Source organism: Chiloscyllium punctatum, chromosome 13 (assembly GCF_047496795.1).
Source record: "Chiloscyllium punctatum isolate Juve2018m chromosome 13, sChiPun1.3, whole genome shotgun sequence".
Taxonomy (NCBI): Eukaryota; Metazoa; Chordata; class Chondrichthyes; order Orectolobiformes; family Hemiscylliidae; genus Chiloscyllium; species Chiloscyllium punctatum.
In genome coordinates this window covers 36,475,623-36,490,677 of record NC_092751.1, presented here as the reverse complement: position 1 = coordinate 36,490,677, position 15,055 = coordinate 36,475,623, and the positions used below count along the sequence as shown (strand labels likewise).

The 15,055-nt window shown below is 42.4% G+C and overlaps 1 long non-coding RNA gene across 1 annotated transcript in view; it reads right to left on the bottom strand.

Moving 5' to 3' along the window:
• LOC140484534 (uncharacterized) overlaps window positions 1-5,913 on the bottom strand; it is a 40,979-nt gene extending 35,066 nt beyond the window's left edge. Inside the window, exons 1-3 of the long non-coding RNA XR_011962240.1 lie at window positions 5,823-5,913; window positions 5,100-5,206; window positions 2,278-2,360 (exon numbers count right to left, since the gene is read on the bottom strand). This is a non-coding gene — a long non-coding RNA (uncharacterized lncRNA). The remainder of the gene's footprint in view (window positions 1-2,277; window positions 2,361-5,099; window positions 5,207-5,822) is intronic.
• Window positions 5,914-15,055: the final 9,142 nt, after the last annotated feature.

Here is a 15,055-nt window from a genome sequence, read left to right as displayed (position 1 = left end):
GGGAGACCTTTTGAGAGAATGCGATGATTCAAAGGAGAATTTTTAAGCAGCAAATGGGATTGATCTGGAACACAATACTCACACACACACAATGCGAATATCCAGATCCTGATATACTGAGTAATTCAATTAGAGTTTAGCAGAATATTTACTGAGATCATCATCTGAATGTCCACCTGTAATATCCCGTAATACAAGTTTATAAAATCTGTCACTATCAGTTTAAGTTAGAAACTCACAGCATCCCCTCCTCGTGGCCCAGGATTACTGTACATATTACCCTTGAGGACATCAGCAGTCAACTCAGAGGGACATCTGTGGGTTTCTAGGAGATTCCAACTTGAGATCTCATGTGACTGAACACAGCAGTTCTTTGACACATTGGAGAAAATGATCCAAGCGTCAGTGAGTTATGGGGAACAAGAATTACTTTCTTTTCTTTCATTCCGTGCTGCCGCTCTGCCTCATCAATAAGACATGGGTGTGAAAGGCTAATGCCTAACGATGGGCAAGTTGTCTCCATCCTGACCAATGGGTAGGAAGATCCTCCCAATCACTCCAAAGGGTATCCCTAAAAAGATAGCAACTCTGTCTGCTTCCCACTGCCCAGTGCTCCCAGTAAATGTTTGCAAGAATGGGAAGGGGGGATATCTCCTAGAAAAGGCATAACTGTAAAGGTCTAAGAGGATTATGAAAAGAGAGAGATGCACAGGAGAAGGGGGCAACAAGTTGCCAGATGGGGTGTAACTTGGGAAAAATGGGAAGTTGCTCATTTTGGAGGAGATAATAAAGAACAAAGTACTATTTAAATGGTGGAAACTGTAGAAAGCTGCACCACAAAGGGACCAGGGGTAATTGTTCAGGAAACACAGAAAGCTACCATACAGTTACAACAGGGAATCAGGAAGGGGAATTGAATGTTTTGTTTCAAAGCTTTTCAGTATTAGAGTTTGGAGTATATACCTGACAGTAACGTGTGGAAGTGCTGGTGAGACCACCATATCTGCAGGAATGAGAGCAGTTTTGGTCCCTTTAGATAAGGAAATGTCTCACTTTATTGGAGGCATTTCAGGGAAGATTCAATGAGATGATCCCTGGTTTGGAGGGATTATCTTTTAAATAAAGGCTGAAAAGGTTGGGACTCTACTCACTGGATTTTGGAGAAAGAGAGGTGATCTCATTGAGACAGATGGGATTCTTAAGGGGTTTGACAGGATAAATACTGAGAGGATGTGTCTGAGGGTAAATACTGAGAGGGGAGTCTGAAACCAGATTCTGAGTCACAGAATCAAGGGTTCTGCTTTGGATTCAAGTTTAAGGCAACACAGACGTGGGTAAGGGGTTTCAGTAGCAATGGAGCTGGGGTGAGGTGGAGAAAAGCAATGTTTAAGAGATTGGATTTCCTGGTGTTGTGATTGTGTGGATGTCTGATCAGAAGGTCACCTTGGGGTCAGATATAACAGCAATATTGTGAAGAGTGTCGTTCTGCTTCAGAGAGTTCCCAGTGAGAGGGAGGGGCTCAGCAGAAAGGTAAAGGTAAGGCAATGGGTTTAACCATGACAATGTTTCATTGGCTGAAATTGCAGCTAATTGAGTAGTGGGAATGTGACAAGCAGTTTGCTAACTGAGTAACAGTGGAGTAATGGAGAGGGATAATGGGGAGGGAGAGCTGGGCATCGTCAGTGTACATGTCAAACCTAACACAGTGTTTTTGGATGATATCACCTCCTGGCACTATGTACGTGAGATACAGGAGAGACCAAGGATAGATCGTTGAGGGACGCCAAATGCAAGGAATTCAGAAAGGAAAAGGAGAGTGGAGATGGAGCAGGATTTTCCAACAACGGTGAGGTCAAATATTAGTTTTTCACAAAATGGGAGAGAAGGACATAACCAAAAAAAGACCAACAGACAGAACAAGGAACAATATCTATGAATTGGCGAAGGGGGAGAGATGAGGCGGCAGGGGAGGAAAGAGAGTTGGAAAGTGAGTTTAGTGAGATTAGGGTAAAGGGTCAAGGTGAGCTCTGATAAGGCTTGATAAGACACTGGAGAAAGATGTAGGTTTAGGACAAAAACCAGGAACACCACGTGAGTCAGTTTGGCTCAGTAGGCTAGTGGGAGGGAGAGAAACAGCAGATCGGATTATCTCAGTCTTAGTGACAGAGGAAACTCCATGTGCTCCTCACTCGTTGTTGGAGGGGAGGATGGAGGAGACAGGACGATGGACAAAGAAACAAAACCAGGATTAGTGATATTTAAAATGAGTGAACAAACCTGATGTATTTAGCTTTTATCCAGAATATTAAAACAAACGACTGAAGTCCTGGTTCGAATCCCATCTTGGCAGATGGTGGAATCTGAATTCAAGAAAAAAAACAACGTATTAGGAATCTGCTGATCTCCATGAAACCATTGTCAATGGCGAAAAAAATCCTGCCAACCTGACAGCGGCCCAGCCAGCTACTCACTGTATTAATCACTGCAAAGTCACAACACAGGAATGAAACTGGATGGACCAGTTGGCAACTAACAAAGCACCAGAAATTACAACCACAGAATCAGCTCTCTCGATAGTGCAACGTCCTCCTCACTAACATATGGTTTTTGGTGCCAAAATGCGGAGAGCTGTCTCACAGACTAGTCAAGGAACAGCCTGACAGTCATACTCACGCAATTATCCCTTACAAACAATGACCAGACACCACCATCACCATCTCAAGATATCGAGAGTGTGGTGCTGGAAAAGCACAGCAGTCAGGCAGCATCCGAGGAGCAGGAGAATCGACGTTTCAAGCCTAAGCCCGTTATCAGCCTGACCTGCTGTGCTTTTCCAGCACCAGACTCTTGACTCTGACCTCCAGCATCTGCAGTCTTCACTTTCTCCTGAAATCTCTGGATATGTCCTGTCCCACTGGCAGGACAGACCAGGCAGAGGTGGTGGCACAGACAGGGAGGATTTGCCCTGGGAGTACACAGCATTGGCTCTGGAGTCCAGGAAGTCTCATGGCTCCTGCTGATTACCACGTACCGTCCTCCCTTGGAGGATGAATCACTTCTCCTTCATGTTGAACAACATTTGGAGGAAGCACTGAGGCAATAAAATGGTATCAAACGTACTCTGGGTACAAGGTTTCAATGTCCACAATCGAGACTAGCTCTGCAACAGAATTACTGACTGAGCTGGTCAGGTCCTAAAGGATATAGCTGCTCAACTGAGTCTGCAGCGGGTGGTGAGGGAACCAAAAAGAGTGTAAAACATACTCGATCTCATTGTTATGAATTGACCAGCGGCAGATCGAATCTGGCCATGACAGTATCAGTACGAGCGACCATCACACATTCCTTTTGGAGACACAAGTCTTAGCTTAAGGTTGAGAAAAACCTCCATTGTGTTGAGTGACACTATCACCGTTCTAAATGGGATAGACTTCGAAGAGATGTAGGATCTCAAACTGGGTATCTCTGAGGCACTGTGGGACATCAACAGCAGCAGAACTGTACTCTCGCACAATCTGTAATCTCATGGGTTTGTAAATCCCACTCTCAACCATCACAATGGACAGGAAAGGAGGGCATACCATGAGCAGCACCAGGCATACCTAAAAATGAAGTGCCAACCTGGTGAAGCAATCAAACAGGACCATCTGCATTTCAAACAGCATCAGCAGCAAGCAACAGAGCTAAGTGATCCGACATCCAATGGAACAGATCGGAGCTCTGCAGTTCTGCCACACCCAGTTGTGAACGGTGATGGGCAATTAAACAACTCACTGGAGGAAGCATCTTAGATATGCTCACCCTTATTGATGGAGGGGCCTCACACATCCATGCACCAGATAAGATGACAGCATTTGCAGCAATCTGCAGCCAGAAGTGTAAAGTGTGATGATCCATCTCAGCCTTCTCCAGTGGTTTCCAACATCACAGATGTGAGTTTTAGGCCTGTTCGATTCAGTTTGAATAACATCAAGAAATAGTTAAGTAGTGCAAAGGCTACGGGCCCTGCAAATATTCTGGCAATAATACTGATGGCTTGTGCTCCAGAACTTGCCACCCACCAAGCCAAGTACCGCTCCAGCACTGGCATCTACCGACAATGTGGAACATTGCCCAGGGATGTTCAACACAAAAACACAGGGCAATCCAACCCAGGCAATTTCCATCTATCAGTCCACACTCGATCAGCAGTAAAGTGATGGAAGATGTCATCAACAGGGCGACCAAACAGCAGCTGCTCAGCAACAGCCAGCTGAGCGACACTCATTTTAGGCTCCATCAGGGCCACTCAGCTCCCGATTGTGTTACCGCCCTGATTCACAACCTGACAACCAGCTGAATCCCAGAGGTGAGGTGAGTGTGATAACTCAGTCCCATTCCAAGATCACTAATTCTAGCTGATTCCACCCTCATCTCAGCTCATATACTAAAACTCTCATCCATTGTGTGTTATCTCCAGACTTCATTTTCACACTCAGGACCAGCTTCCCACATTCAACCTCCCTGTAATCTCAAGAAAGTCTAAATCTCTGCTTGTTGATTTATCAAAAGGCTCCTAATTATAATCAACAGCATACTGCCATAGAGATGTACAGCAAGGAAACAGACCCTTCGGTCCAACCTGTCCATGCCGACCAGATACCCCAACCCAATCTAGTCTCACCTGCCAGCACCTAGCCAATATCCCTCAATTTAAAATTCTCACACTTGATTTAATTCCTGGCTGTGATCATCCGTAGCTCCCTGCACCACACACACTTTGAGACCTCGACAACCCATTTTCTTCGAGACTCCCAACCATTTGTTAATTCATCACTTCAACTGTGTGGCTGTTTCTACAGTTGCTGAAGCAGCTTGGTCTGAAATTCGCAGCCAAAACCTCACAGGTCTGCCTTTAAGACATCCCTCAAAACCTGCTTTTTTGGCAATGCTTTTAGTCACCTGACCTAATATCTCCATCTCTGGCCTTATGTCTAAAGTTCTCAACAGTATTTTTGCGAAATTATAAGCATGATAATAAAAATACAAACTATTGTTGATTTGGACATTATTCTCAAATCATCACTGTTGCTGAATGAATAATCTATAATGCCACTTACCCAACCACATTGTAGGAGCACCTTCACCACACAAACTGCAGCTGTGCAAGAAAGTCAAACATCACCCTCTCCACAAGCAACAGGGCTTTGGCATTAATCACTGGTATCTGTGGAAGGAGAAACACAGTTGATGTTTCAGGGAGTGCAAAATGGATTACAGGGAATGAAAATGGTGCAGAATTTGATCGTCAGAAATGGAAGGAAAATACACTTGCTTATTGGAAAAAAGAATCTTGACTGTCAAAAATATTCAAGAAAAAAGTAATCTGATAATAGAGCAGTACATGGTCAGGGGCTGGGCCGCAGTGAAAAACTCATTTACAAAGGGTCTATAAAAGTAAGAATACAGGAGTAAACAGACCAAAAATACACCCATGTTTCGATACTGAGGAAGCTAGATATTGACAAAGTGGTCATGAGGGAGCCCAGAGGTGAATCAGAGCAGTATTGGCTGTTGTGATCACAATGACTCTATACTAGAGAAAGGCTGCACATGCGCCTGGCTGCACCTTGCCCCCTACAAAGATGGCGGCTCCGCACGTTGTCCCGAATAAAGATGGCGGCGCTCACTCAGGTCTGCAGCCGCGCTGAGGCCATTCCGAATTTACTGCAAACTGAGACATTCAAGTTTGTGTTTTCCGACGTGCACAACTTGTTTGTAAAACATCTCCGCTCATAGCAACACCGTCTTTCTCCCGTTTCCCTGTTTATTTCTTTCATTACCGTATCCTTTCTCTCCAAAACTTGCCGAGCATTCATTACGGCGACTCTGCGCCGCGCGCGAGGGTGATCACATGGTTTAGTTTAGCTCCGCCCTTCATTTACTTTGATTGGCTGGAGGACCAACATCCCGCTAGGTCATCCAGCTCCGCCCACCGTCCTTTCATTGGTCCGGTGCTGACATCAGTCATCCGCGGGTCATTTTGTTGGCTAAAGCATGCGCAGTGCGGCCTGCTTTTGCTGATATGTTGGGTAATGTGATGGGTGAGTTTACTGAGGCTAAGAATTCCCTGTGTGTGAGCTCTGCAGTAGATTTCCTTTATTCATGGAGGGAATTCCCTTCCCACTCATGACTGTATAGCTGTGATTTATGAATCAAGGCCATCTGAATCAGTACATAAACACTCCATTTTCACAACATCTGAGATCTTTAGCACATTGTATTACGTTCTTCTTTGGAAACAAAAAAAAACATGAAACGGAGCCTCAAGGAATCGGAGCAGGAGTAGGGCATTCATCGCCTTCAGCTTGTTCCCCCATTCTATCAGATCATGGCTGGGTCAACCCAGATCTCAACACCTCTTTTATGCTTGATCCGCATAGCCCTCAACTGCTCAATATTTCAAAAATCTATCTGCCCTCTTTTAAAATAATTTGAGACAGAATCACAGATTCCCTACTATGTGGAAACAGGCCCTTCAACCCAACAAGCCAGAACAACCCTCCAAAGAGTAACCCAACTATTCCCCTCCCACATTTAACTTTCACAATTGTTTGGGCGAGAAAATTCTCGCCATTCACTGAGAAAAACAAATTATTTCCTTTTTCTAAAATGAATGTTCCCTTATGTAATGTTCCCTGGTTTGAGACTTCACTGGTGCTAGAAGATCTACTCAACATCTACCCTGTCAAGCTCCTCAGAATCTTGTTTCCATAAGATCACCCCTGCTTATCTATTCTTGACAGGTCAACCCTTTTGTCCTCAAAGCAGCGAAGTGAATCTTTTTTGAATGGTCTCCAATGTTAGTTTATCCTTTATTAAATATGGGAGCTAACACTGTATACAGTACTCCAAGTGAGGACTCAACAACAGCCAGTGTGGTTAACCAATCCTCAGTCCATGCTAATACATTTCGCCGATACGATGAGCTCCTAAATTGTGCAATTAACTTTTATGTAGCACCTTATCATTTGCATTTTTAAAATCCAAATACAGGACATCATTGGCTTGCCCTTTATTAGCCCTGTTTGTTATCTCCTCAATGAACTGTCGCAAATTTGTCAAATATAGTTTCTCTTTCACAAAACCCAGTCTACCATGTTTAATGATCAGCTTTTCTAAATATCCTGCAATTTCTTTCTTTAATATTCGACTCTGTAGATTCTTTCAGTAGATTTGCTAAGTATGATTCCCCTCTCTTAAATCCATGTGGACTCTGTCCAATCCTGTCACTGTTCAGTAAGAAACTTGACTGTACTCCAATATACTTAGTAAATGTATCTGTATTTATTTTTTAAAATTGATTACTTATAAATGCTGGACCCATGCAATATCAATGAATTAGTGACTCTGAATTTGGGTTATACTGTTTTTTCTATTAATTCCTTTTCGTACTGTGTTATGCAGACAGCACCAAGTGATCACTCTTAATTGTGAGTAACTTTGAAAATAATATATTTTAAAAATGACATCCCAAAATGCTGCCTCATTATTGTGCAAGGAGGATTTCGCATTCAATAGTTTGCAGATAAAATTGAACAGATTTTTGCTGCAATTTGGCCAGACTGCAGGTAACACCAAAGTGGCAACTCTGCTCTCAAATTCTTACTTGACACTGCCCAAGGCGATACTGATGGGACTTCACTTTGCCATTCTTGTTCACCAGCTTTATTTCCAGTTTTAATCCTATAATCATCCTAGAGCTTGTAATTTTAGACAACTTCTCTTTTAGGTACATATGTAAATATCATACTGAAATGTTGCACTGAATGGTACCAAATCTGAAATTAGTCTCTAATCTGACCCTTCCACATATGTATTGGCATAAGTCTATGCGAGTTATTTTTCTGAAGCCTGTGATTCCTGATGAAGGGCTTATGCCTGAAACATCAACTCTCCTGCTTCTCGCATGCTGCCTGACTTGCTGTGCTTTTCCAGCATGACACTTTTCGACTCTGATATCCAGCTTCTTTGGTCGTCACTTTTTCTTTTGAGAAGTTTAAACCAAGAATAATTTTTGTTGATCAAAATGCAATAGGAACCAATTCATGAAATTCAGATATCCCACATTTACCTTAAGTATGGGAAGGCTAAGACATTACTAAATTATAGTCAGTAATTGAAACCGTGCTGACAAACTTGTGCAGCATCAGTGCCTCACCTTTACAGTGTTCCCAGATATCGCACAGCTGCAGTATTTTGTTTTGCACTGAGCTATATGTTGTTTTCACTTATTTCTTTGTGAAAGATTACAAAATTAACTTGGATGAATGAACTTATAATTTCTTTAACCAATGTTGGGAGAAAAAAAATGTCAGTATTTCAAGTGCTGATAAAGTAAAATAAACTGAATCAGTAGAAAGGGTTTAAGATGGATATGGACCAAATGCTGGCAAATGGGACTAGATTAATTTTGGATATCTGGTCAGCATGGGCAAGTTGGACTGAAGGGTCTGATTTTGTGTTGCACAACTGTGACTTCATTCTCAATTATTCAAGAAGTTGAATACTTCGAGGAGGAAAAGGAGAATTTATTCAGAGAATGCACGTGAAATGATTGAGGTATATCAAACTCACATTGTTTCATGACCTTTTCCTCTGGGTTCTTCAATGAACAAACTTGTTTTGTTACCTGAATAACTATGTATCATGTGATTTGTTTCACATAAAAGATTTCATTAGGATCTTGCGAACTATTAAGAAGTGTTCATTTTTTAAAATTTAGGTAGCTTGATTATTAAGCAAGAAAAGGTTAGCGTTTTACTCCCACTGAATCATTCCTCTATAAAAGGTAACAAGCTTTTTATTTTTTCTGGACTTTGAAGAAATGGAAGTCAATTCTGAACGAAAAAAATCCTCGTCGGTAATGTTCCCACATATGTGGAGTAATTGCTTCTGGTCAGTCTTCAGGTAATAGAGGCTCGGAAAGAAATGAGTTGGCCAAAGGAAGCAACATCATTTGGATGGACTATGCACATTGGGGAAACTTGCAGGATCTGTAGAAGGAACACGTGTTTCAGAGTGTATGCAATAAACCTGAACATTGTTATTTTTTCACAGAGCTTGTGACCCGACTGGAGTAGCAATGAAGCTCGAATTGTTTTTTAAATTTCCGAGCTTGCCAAATTATTGTTGGTAAATGCAGGTGACTTTATCAAAGCACATTTCACACTCCCCAGCCAGGAATTTGATCCCAATTCTGTCAGTCCATCCATTCCTATGGATAACAGGTATTTTAAATGTGAGCACTCCATTTAACTATTTTGAATTGAATACTTCAGTGGTTACATCCTCTTGGATTCTTAATTTCAAATTACTCAATGTGATTTTTTTGTCCCCCCTGAATTTGCCAAGCACTGGGCAATTCTGGAATATTCCAAATATTTACAATAGATGCATTCACACTATTGAAGGCAACCTGGCAGATTTGAATACCATTCAGGTAGTCAACAACAATACATAAGTAACTTTATGAATTGCTTACTGGACACCAACAACGCAAGCCAAGTATTAGTGAAACCACAGATTGTCTCCCAAGGATTCCAAAATCTAAACAGTGCATTCCAGATATGCTCACTATCACCATCTGGGAGCAGTCTCCCAAAGTGCTCCCAGAATTTAGAAAGCACATACACTACCCTCCAAAGATAAATCTGCTGTCACAGGCTTCACTCTTATTGTATACAATGACATTTATTGTTCAGTTCTTTAATGTGACAAATGATTTTACAAACAATTTATAAAATACTTTAAATCCTGAAGAAATGTGATGTCAGCCCTTTGTAGAAGTGAATGGAAAGTGTGATGTTTGCTTGACCTTTGGCTCTATGTATCAGACTGAACAGAACCTTTAACAAGATGTGGGATGTTTCCCACACACTTTGTTTAAAAGAGCAAAGATTATGCTCTGAGATTTAAATGTTCAATCAGGTTTAATAAAAATCCTTCCAAAAACTGAGTTTGACTTCAGCTCCTTTAAAGAGACATGCTCTTGGCCTTCAATTTTGTGACATGTGATCATTCTTTGGTAAAGGTGGCTGTGTGTAACACTGCAGGATGTTGTACTGAAGTGCCTCATTGGTGGAGGAGCTTTATTACTGGTGTAATTTGGCTAATTTTGAGATAGAATATTATTGAGAGTTAAATCTTGTTTTTAAACCGAGACGTGCTTGTGTAACTCAAGTGTGGAAACTATGCTCATGTTTGCAATGAACCTTTCACTTTTGGAGATGAGTATTTTTCTGATCGGTTTTGTAAATAAAATTCACTATAGAAAGCACAGTGCTGGAGAACTGCAGGTCCAGCAGCATCTCAGAGGGGAATTAAACATTGGAAGCTCCAAGTCTCATGACGATTTGTCCGTTCAGACAAAGAGTCACTGAAATTGAAATGTAACATTATTTTTCTCTTCACCGATGCCCTCAGAACTGCTGAGTTTCTCCAGCACTTTGTTTCTGGGATTCAGATCTCCAGCACCTGCAGTTTATTGTTTTGTTATAGATCCTATGATTTGACTTGGGGAGCGAGAGGCAGCAACTGTGATCAACGAGGATAAAACTCCCCAACCATGGAAAACAAACACATAGTTCTTTATACTTTGCAAAACACGACTGTAAATAAGAAATGCAATTAAGCTAAGTGCAAGGCGGCATACCACTGGCCTTGTCTCAAACTTGCTACTCATCTTTGAGAACTAATCTGTCAGAATTGTGTTTGCTTGCTTCCTTTGAGATCACAGTCCACAAATGTCCCAGTTCGAATTCCTGGGCCGGGCCTGGTGACCACATTGCAGCGGGGTGGGGTGCTTTGTGTCAGCCTGAAGTTTTTGTTAAGAGCAACATTGCAGGTTGAAGGTGACGGTTTTGACGAATATTGCGTCATCAAACTTGGAGGAAACCCTTCCGAATGTATTGATATAACTGGACTGAGCCCGTTTACATGCTGCCCTGTTAGTAGTGCTGTAATATTCTCACTTCATAATCACACAACACCAGGTTATAGTCCAACAGGTTTAATTGGAAGCACTAGCTTTCGGAGCACCGCTCCTTCATCAGGTGATTGTGGAGGGCACAATTCTAAGGCACAGAATTTATAGCAAAAATTTAGTGTGATGTAACTGAAATTATCCATTGAAAAATACCTTGATTGTTGAGTCTTTCATCTGTTCGAATACCATGATAGTTTCACTTCTTTCATGTGTAAATCACAAAACCTTTTTTTAAAAGTTGCATTCCTGACAGTGGCCCACCAAATCACTCATTGTATTAATCACTGTACAGTCTCAACAAAGGAATGAAACTGGATGGACCACATTACATCTACCAATGCACTGGAAAATACAACACAATCAGCCCTCTTGACCCTTCTGTCTCACTGTGGGCCAAAACAGCAGCAGAACTGTACTCCAGCCCAATCTGAAATCTCATGACCTGGTATACTCGCCACTCAACCATTAACATCAAGCCAGGGGATCAACCCTAGTTCAATGGAGAGTTCCGCAGGGCATGCCAGGAGCAATACCAGGCATACCTAAAAATGTGGTGCCAACCTGGTGAAGCTACCCAACCTGCATGCCAAACAGCGCAAGCAACACCAAATAGAACGACGTGATCCAACAACTAATGGATCAGATCTGAGCTCTGCAGTTCTGCCACACCTAGTCAGGAATGGTGATGGACAATTAAACAACTCACTGCAGGAAGCATCACAGATATCCCCACCCTTACAGATGGAGGGGTCTCACACATCCATGCAACAGACAAGACAACAGCATTTGCAGCAATCTTCAGCCAGCAGTGCCAAGTGGATGAGCCTTCTACATTGGTCCCTGACATCACAGACGTGAATCAACTTGGTTGAAAACTTATTTCAAATCAGATCAAGAAATGGAGAAGTAGTGTAAAGACTGTCAGCCCTACCAAAATTGTGGCAATAATACTGATGGCTGTGCTCCAGAAATTGCTGCCCACCAAGACAAGTCCAGCACTGGCACCTACTGACATTATGGAACATTTCTCAAGGATGTTCAACACAAAAACGCAGGACAGAGCCAACTCAGCCAATTTCCCTCCATCAGTCGACACTCGCTCAGCAGTGAAGTGATGGAAGGTGTCATCAACAGTACTGTCACGCAGCTGCTCAGCAATAACCTTCTGTGACAACCAGTTTGGGTTCTGCCAGGGCCACTCAGTTCCTGATCTTGTTACAGACTTGATTCACAAACTGACGAACAGCTGAATTCCAGGGGTGAGGGGAGGCTGATAGCCAGTCCCACTCCAAGACCACTATTTCGACTTCAGTGATATCACCTGACCTCACCACAATCTCAGCTCATTTACTGAAACTCTTATTCATTTATTTTGTTAACTCTAGATTTCATTATCTAAACCCACTCCTGGCCAGCATCCCACAATCACCCTCCCTATAATCTCCAGAATATTGAAAACTCTATCGCCCAAGTGCTCACTTGTACCAGAACTTGCTGATCCATCAAAAGGCTCCTATTTATAAGCAACAACAATTTACTTTCACACCCTTGACTTAATTCCTGGCTGTAATCATTCCTATCTTCCTGCACCACACACCCTTTCATATCTCAATAACTTAGTTTAGACTCCCAATGATGTGTTTATTTTTGAGTTCAGCTGTGTGACTGTTTCTATAGATTCCAAGGCAACATGGTCTGGAATTCCCACCCTCTAAGATCTGCTTTCTTCCTTTAAGGCATTCCTGAAAAATTGCTTATTTGGCAATGGTTTTGGTCACTGGACATAATATTCTCCAGCTGTGGCCTTATGTCAAAAGTTCTCAATATTTTTGTGAAATTAAAAACATGTTGAGTTGTACAGATATCTTCTACTTTTCACTATCGCTGAGTGAATAATCTGTAATGTCTCTTACCCAACCACGTTGTGGGAGCATCTTCACCATTCAAACTGCAGCTGTACAAGGAAGTCAAACATCACCCTCTCCACAGGCAACACGGCTTTGGCAATGATCACTGGTATCTGTGGAAGGAGCAATACACATGATGTTTCAGGGAGTGCAAGATGAATTATAGGGAATGAAAATGGTGCAGAATTTGACTGTCAGAAATGGAAGAAAAATCCACTCACTATTGGAAAACAAGAATTCTTGACTGTCAAAGATATTGTGGAAAAAATAACCTGATAATGGAGCAGCATACGGTCAGGAGTCGGGCAGCAGTGGACAATCCATTTATGAAAAGGTCTGTGAACGCAGTAGTAAAATACTAAACATGGCAAAAATACACTCATGTGAGACTGAGGAAGCTAGATAACGAACAAGTGGACATCAAGGAGCCCAGAGGTGAATCAGAGCACTGTTCACTTTTATGATCCCACAGTCAGAGATGTCTAGCACAAAAACAGACTCTTCAGTCCAACCCATCTATGCAAACCAGATATTCTAACCTAAACTATTCCCATTTGCCAACACTTGACTGACATCCCTCTGAACCCTTCCTATTCAAATGCCTTTTAAATGTTACAATTTTGGTTGACCTTTAGGCTCCTTTTGAATTTTCCCCTCTCACCCTAAACCTATATCCTCGAGTTCTGGGCTCCACCTCCCCAGGGTAAACACCTTGTCTATTTATGCGATCCATGCCCCTCACGATTTTATACACCTCTTCAACATCACACCTCAGCCTATGACACTCCAGGGAAAATGGCCCCAGCCTATTATGCCTCTCCCTGTAACTCAAATCCTCTAACCCTGGCAACATCCTTAAAAAATCAATTCTCAAACCTTCCATGTTTCAGTGCCTCTTTCTGATAAGAGGGAGACCAGAATTCCACACAATATTCCAAAAGTGGCCTAACCAATGTCCTGTACAGCTCCTTTACTCAATGCTCTGACCAACGAAGGGAAGAATCCCAAACAATTTCTTCACTGTCCTATCTACCTGTGACTCTACTTTCAAGGAACTATGAACCTGCATTCCAAGGTCACTTTGTTCAGCAAGCCTCTCCAAGACCTTACAATTCAGTGTGAGTCCTGCTCTGATTTGCTTTTCTAAAATGCAGCACCTCACATTTATCTAAATTAAACCCTATCTGCCACTCCGCAGCCCATTGGCCCATCTGATCAATATCCCATTGTATTCTGAGACAACTTTTATCACTGTCCACAATACCTCCAATTTTGGTGTCATCTGCAAACTTACGAACAGTACCGGCTCTATTCACATCCAAATCATTTAAATGGATGAAGAAACAAATCCAAGAAAAAAAAATCCATTTCTCTGGGTTTGAATGTGCTCTGGGTAAATCCTGCACTATGAATCTCTACCAGGGAGGGCTGCACATACATACCTCTGAACTTTGCCCCCAACAAAGCTGGCAGCCGCGCACGTGTCCAGTGAATCTTTGCCCCGAATAAAGATGGCGGTGATCACACAATGAGGTTATTTTCCAGTTTACTGCAAAAACAGGACTGTAAGTTTCAAATTTGTATCTTCCGATGTGCACTAAATGTTTGTAAAACCTCTCAGCCCATACCAACACCATTTCCCTCCCACCTCCTGCTGTTTATTTCTTTCCTTACCAACAGCTCTCCATCCACACGTCCCGCACATCCGCGCCCACCGCAAGGATGATCACGTGGTATAGTCCAGTCCCGTCCTTCATTTACTCTGATTGGTCGGAGGACCAAATGCCCCGCCAGGTCCTCCAGTTGTGCCCTTGCCTTTCCATTGGTCTTCCGCTGACATCAACGACCAGGGGCCCATTGTTGCCCGGAGCATGCGCACTGCTTCGTGGCTTTTGTTGCTGTTTATCAGTTACAAGAGTGAGACACAAAGTTAAAAATCACACAACCACCTGATGAAGAAGCTGCAAAGCTAGTCCTTCCAAATAAACCTGTTGGACTATAACCTGGTGTTCTGTGAATTTTAATTTTGTCCATCCTAATCTAACACCAGCACCTGAAAGTCAAGAGTGTGGGAGGAATGCAAAATATAACAACAAAAGAACTAGGAACAGGAGAAGGCCGT